At 43.3% G+C, this 6090-nt stretch overlaps 1 non-coding gene across 1 annotated transcript; it reads left to right on the top strand.

Annotated features, from left to right (window-relative positions):
- The first annotated feature begins 5754 nt into the window (after positions 1 to 5754).
- On the top strand, positions 5755 to 5860 carry LOC120278340. Its single transcript, XR_005541675.1, has one exon. It is a non-coding gene; the product is annotated as a small nucleolar RNA R71 (small nucleolar RNA).
- The last annotated feature ends 230 nt before the right edge of the window (positions 5861 to 6090 follow it).

Genomic DNA, 6090 nt, shown 5'->3' with positions numbered 1-6090 from the left:
AGTTTCCTAGAATTCCTTAAAAGTTCCGCGGCAACGGGGCCAAAAACTTGATTGCTGCCCAGCAGGTGTATGGGATCGCCAAGTAATACCTCGCGTGAAGACGTGAGGATCGTATTCCACGGGGCTAAGGATCTCCTATTACTCCTTCTCGAGCTATTATCTAGCCTAAGATCTCAAATGATGGATTTTACTCTACTAAATGTAATTAAAGCTAAAACAAGGTTATGAACAAATTAGAGAGCACAAGCAATGAGCAAGCAAGAAATTCAATATAATGCAAAGGCCTATGGATGTGGATCCCCTTGAGGGGTTATCATGCAACATGAATGATGATCTAAAGATGCAAGGGTAAAAATGGACCATGAGATTCCAAGATTAGAACAACCCCAATTTCTCGGCGATTGAACCCTAATCCCATACAAACATAGATAGGAATTTCATCCAAATCTACATTCCTACGATTACATTAAGTACGAGGAAATCTCACTTAGGAATAAACCTACTCTTCTTTGGATTAAACCTACATGGAGGGCTACCAAACACCCAATTTCTCAGCGTGATGATACAAGTATCCCCTTCTAATCCATTCATGATCTAATATTTGCGATCAAGTCATATCTACATGCATCACTCATAAAAGAGCTACGGATTTCTCCTTAGTGTAGCACTTAGCATGAAAACAATGGACTAGATCTCAAAATTACCCAAGCATGGAATTAACAAGTTATCATCCAACATACATGATAAAACCCCCCAAGGTTCACCAACACCCGGTGCCCTTGGGGGTCTAGTGTGTCATCATCCCACAACAAGCAATACAAACAAACAAAACATGAAACAAAAGCATAAATGACACTCCCTAGATGAAATGGTGAAGGAGGAGGTGAAGAATGTGCCGAATGGCGCTTTCCCCACCAAAGGAGTGCCAAATGACGCTTCCTCTAGCCGCGGGTCTCCTTCCTTCAAATCGTGGTAGATCTCCCCTTGAATGATGTTGCCTTCTTGCCTTGAGAATCTTGGACCTTGGGCTTGGATGATCTTCTGGCTTCCTTGCCCTTCTTCTCCTACCCAAGGTCGCCCAAAAACTCCCAAGTCCTCTCCCAAAGTCGGCCAAGAAAAGGGCCAGCCAAAAAGTTCTCTTTTTTGCCCTAAAAGTTGGTATTTATACCCCCTGAGGCATACGGGTCGTATGGGGGTCGTATAGCACCCAAAAACCGTAGATTCACGATCCATACGGGGTGCATACGGCCCCCATACTGGGTAGTATGGAAATCTGACAGACACTTAAAATCAATCTGCTGCTACAGTGCATACGGCCCCCATACTGGGTAGTGTGGGGGTAGTATAAAATTTCTGTTTTCTTCTCTTTTCGCCCAGATGATATTTTCTTGTTCTCTATGGCTTCCTTATGCCCTACAAAGCAAATAATAGATGATTAAGCGCAAACCATGCATCAAAACTCACAAAATACATGCAAAGTGAATACGATATATGCATGAAAACATCTACATTTAGACACTTATCATCGTGCGAAACTCACAAGGTCATTCACAGGGGTGCATCCACGCCCATGTGTCTTCTCTGGACGAACTTGCAATGCAAATCCACAGGTGTGTGGAAAATACCCACGCCCGTGTGTTTTCTCTAGATGCCTTAGAAAACTCTGCAGGCTTTGCAGAAAATTTCTAAACATGTATACACATTCAGAGCTTGCCCTACTATGCAAAATGCACCAGCGAAAACAAGAAGAACTCGCTCAGATGACCAAATCTTTGCCAAATACATTAATGCACACAGTTGCACCAAAACTCCACGAGAAAATCACAACAAACAATAAAATATATAGACACCAACACTCGACACCTTATTCATGCGAACACTAAAATAACAACTAATAAAACAGTAAACACTTTGGTTGCCTCCCAAGAAGCACTTGTTTAACGTCACTAAGCTTGATGTACCTTGTCTTACCTCACGGGGGTTCATAGATGAAGGTTGCTCTCTTACCCATAGCTTGGAAGCATGAAGAGCAAAGTCTCTTAAAGGTGAGGGAGAGTTATCGGGCTTGGTACCACCTAGCAATTGTTCATCCAACTTATTCAGTTCTCGCACATCCTAACAGCCTTGGGGCATTTCTGGTGGTGTCTCCTTGCTCTCTTCATCTTCCTAGCACTTTCTTCATGATCCCTAGACTAGACAGTACTTCTTCAGTTGAACCAAGCATAATTTATTCCTCGTTGTCCACTTCTTGGTCGAACAAACACTTATACGTGTCCGGATTGAACATTTCCTACATGTATTCATCAACAATCTCATCAGTACTGTCAAGAAAGTAAAGAGTATCATCAAAATCAAGAGAATGTTGCATGGCTTCGGCGAGGTGGCATGTGAGATTATCATCTCCAACCCTCAGTGTCAACTCCCCGCCGTCCATGTCGATCAATGCCTTGGAAGTGCGCAAGAATGGCCTCCTGATAAATGCTTGTGCGATATGAATGCAAAGCATTCTTTCCTTATGTTGAGCATTACTTTTCTCGGGTTTTTACATTAATATGTGTGTTTATATGTTACTTTCGTGCAGGTAGGGTTGTGAGGCCGAGTATGAAGGAAAGAAACCAATGTGGATCATAATGCACCGATTTTGGAGGAAATCTTGCTAAGGTTAAAACGCGAAGACATAGGTCGGGTGTGAGATGCTAGAGTGTGTGCCAACCTCCTCGTATTTGAGTTAGCACAACCATTTGGAGGGGCACAAGAGCAGTCACACTCAAGCATTCCGACTTATGCACATAGAATAAGATCTCCACCAACTTGTCCGTCATTAAAGAAGCAAAACGATCCACGATGTGAACGTGTGCCCGTTAGTGTCACCTCGATGAAAGTATGGATTCGGGAAGTATTTTAGGCCAGACACTATAGCAAAAGTACTGTAGTAGCACTGTTAATAGCCGGCCAAAAATCACAATTCCAAAGAATCCACACGGGCATGTGGAAATTACCCATGCCCGTGTGGAAATTTCACAGGGGCGTGTGAAAAATCCACAAGACCGTGTAGATGCCCGATTCCAGCCCTATTTAAAGCCAATTTCAGCCCCGATTTTAGCATTCTTTTCTCCATCTTTTCCCCAACTAGCGAGAGGGTTTCGGCTAGGGTTTTGAGGGGTATTGGCTAAGGTTTTGGAGAGGTTCTATGGCTCCGACATCGTCATTCCTTAGGAAGAAGGTTGGTAGGGGAGCTTCCGTCGAGTCGTATCCTATACCGGACAAGGGAATCCTTGGATGACAAGTAGAGGACTTTCCACAAGACCATCGACACGACTATCGGGGGGGGTTTCTCTATGGATTCATTGCTTTTACATTCTATTTCTTTGATTGTACTTAGCTCCATGGAGAGCTAAACCCCTAGTGGGTACTTGGGTATTTGTGAACCCTAGGATGTATTTGTTTCATTGAATCTCTTTATTATGTTTTCAATTAATTGATGTTTGTTGTGAATTCCAACTTTGAATGCTTGATTGTATGAACATTTTCTTAGAGTGACACTAGGGTTGAGAGTTCTTGTTGGTAACCTTGTGAGTGAGTGACACACCACGAGCGTTAGACAAAGCTAGGTTGGAGAGGGTTAAGAGGGTGAGTCGAGAGGTACAGGAGCGTCCCCTTTTCCCTCCAGCGTGATAGATTCTACCCTTGTTCCTCGAGTTCTTTGCGGCCATAATAGAGTGAATGGTCTAAGGGATGACCCTCCGCTGGGGCTTAGTTGCGCGTGCAACGGAGTGAAGCGTTGAGGTGATCTTGGTATCTAGGGCTTAATCGTGTTTAGGGACCTTCCACCTGGACCAAAGGGTTAGGTCTATAATTAGGAAGAGATTTATCACTTGGAATCCCTAGAGCTCATTGCAACTCTATTCGAGTGCGAGGTTGAGAGGTTATCTAATCTCTCCTCCGGGACATGTATAGAGTTAGGCATAGTTGACCTTAGATTTAGGACTATATATTCAAGGATTTCCACGACTCACCATTGCATTGATTAGGAAGCATAATAGAGGGTTCTTGCACTTGAAATGATTGTCCTAGGCAGAGCATTATCCGAGTACCCCATCTTTATCGATTGCCTTACCTCCTCTTTCACTCGTGCTCTCTTACTTGTTGTTTTTACTTTTGAGAATGGAATCATTGTCACACTTATCACTACTGATATTTCACATAGCCAAGAAGCGGATTAAGTGTTTTTAATCCCTACTCCCTATGGATTCAATACCCGCTCATCCGGGATTATTACTTCGACAAACCCGTGCACTTGCGGGATATATGCAAGGGGAACTTGTCACCTCCCATGTATCAAAGGTACATCCGCATCCTTATCGATGTCCAACAATGCAAAGTCTACAAGAAATATGTACTTTTCCATCTTGACAAGCATGTCTTCAATGATGCCCCTCGGATGTCTCACCGTTCAATCTACTAGTTGAAACGTCATCCAAGTGGGCCTAGGATCTTCCAAGCCTAGCTTCCGAAAGAAAGAATATGGCATGGCGTTGATACTGGCCCCTGAGTTTGCCAATGTCATTTCTTCACCCAAATTACCAATGTTGCATGGTATGATGAAGCTTCCCAGGTCTTTCTTCTTGTTCGGCATATTCTTTTGCAAAATCGCCAAACAAGAGGCATCTAAGACCACAAAAGCACTCTCCTCCAACTTTCGCTTGTTGGTCAACAAGTTCTTCAACAATTTTTCATACTTAGGCATTTGGGATAATGCCTCAACAAAGGGAATGTTGATGTGGAGTTGCTTAAACAAACTTAGGAACTTCTACTATTCATCCCCTTGGTTATTCTTCAATCTAGAGGGATAAGGGATTCTTGGCTTGAAAGGTGAGGGTGCTACCTCCTTCTCTTTGCTTGCTCCCTCCTCAACCTCTATCACCTTGTGTGCATCTACATTGGGCTTCTCACTCAGAAGCCTACCCTCAACCTCACGACCACTTCTCAAAGTGATCGCCTTCACATGCTCTCTAGGATTGGTCTCAGTATTACTTGGCAAGTTTCCTTGTGGTCTCTCCGATAGAGACTTCACAATTTTCCCCCACTTGATTCTTAAGATTGTGCAAAGAAGTAGTGTGGTTGCAAAGGGTAGCCTTGACTGATTGAAACCTTGTATCTGACGATTGCATAAACCTAGTCAAGGCCTTCTCTAAATCGGTCATTCGAGTTTCCAAGCCTGAAACTCGGTTCTCCATGTTTGGGGATTGTTGTTGTTGAAAACCCGTTGGTGCCATGGCTTTTTGTGGTCCTTGGTTGCTCTATGAGAAATTGGGATTATTCTTCTAACCCAGATTGTAGGTGTTGCTATATGGATTCCCTTGGTTCCTCATTGCATTACCAATAAAATAGACTTTCTCCACTTAAGATGCATCGCCAATAGAGATCAGGAAATTGGAGGGAGCATGACTTCCCCCACACTCGGTGGAAGTAGTGACGACCGCCACTATATTAGAAGTTAGAAGGTCTAACTTCTTACTTAATGATTCCACTTGAGTTACCAATGAAGTTACTGCATCTATTTCATGGAGCCCGGCCACTTTTTTCCTTTCCCGTTCATTCCACTGATAACTGTTCATGGCCATGTCTTCTACTCACTGTCGAGCTTCTTTCGGGGGTTTACTCCCCATTGTACCTCCTGCGGCGGCATCTATTAATATCCTTGTACTCGGATTCAACCCATTGTAGAAAGGCTGAATAATCATCTATTCAGGAATTTCGTGTTGTGGGCACCTCCACAAAAGATCCTTGAAGCACTCCCATGACTCAAACAATGACTCTAACTCCATCTGCACAAACGACGATATCTCATTGTGAAGATTAGCCAACTTCCCCGGAGGAAAGTATCTAGCAAGAAAAACTTCGACCATCTCGTTCCAAGTCATGATGGAGGAATTGGACAAAGAATATAGCCACTAGTTGGCTCTTCCCTTGAGAGAATGGGAAAGCCCTCAATCTATTAGCATCATTCGATACACCATTAATCTTCAACATATCATAAACTTTCAAGAAGTTCTCTATATGGTTGTTTGGATCATCATCAGCCAAACC

This window comes from Dioscorea cayenensis, chromosome 15 (assembly GCF_009730915.1).
Source record: "Dioscorea cayenensis subsp. rotundata cultivar TDr96_F1 chromosome 15, TDr96_F1_v2_PseudoChromosome.rev07_lg8_w22 25.fasta, whole genome shotgun sequence".
NCBI classification, from domain to species: domain Eukaryota; kingdom Viridiplantae; phylum Streptophyta; class Magnoliopsida; order Dioscoreales; family Dioscoreaceae; genus Dioscorea; species Dioscorea cayenensis.
Note: the sequence above shows the minus strand (reverse complement) of the source record. Positions and strands in the feature narration are given on the sequence as shown.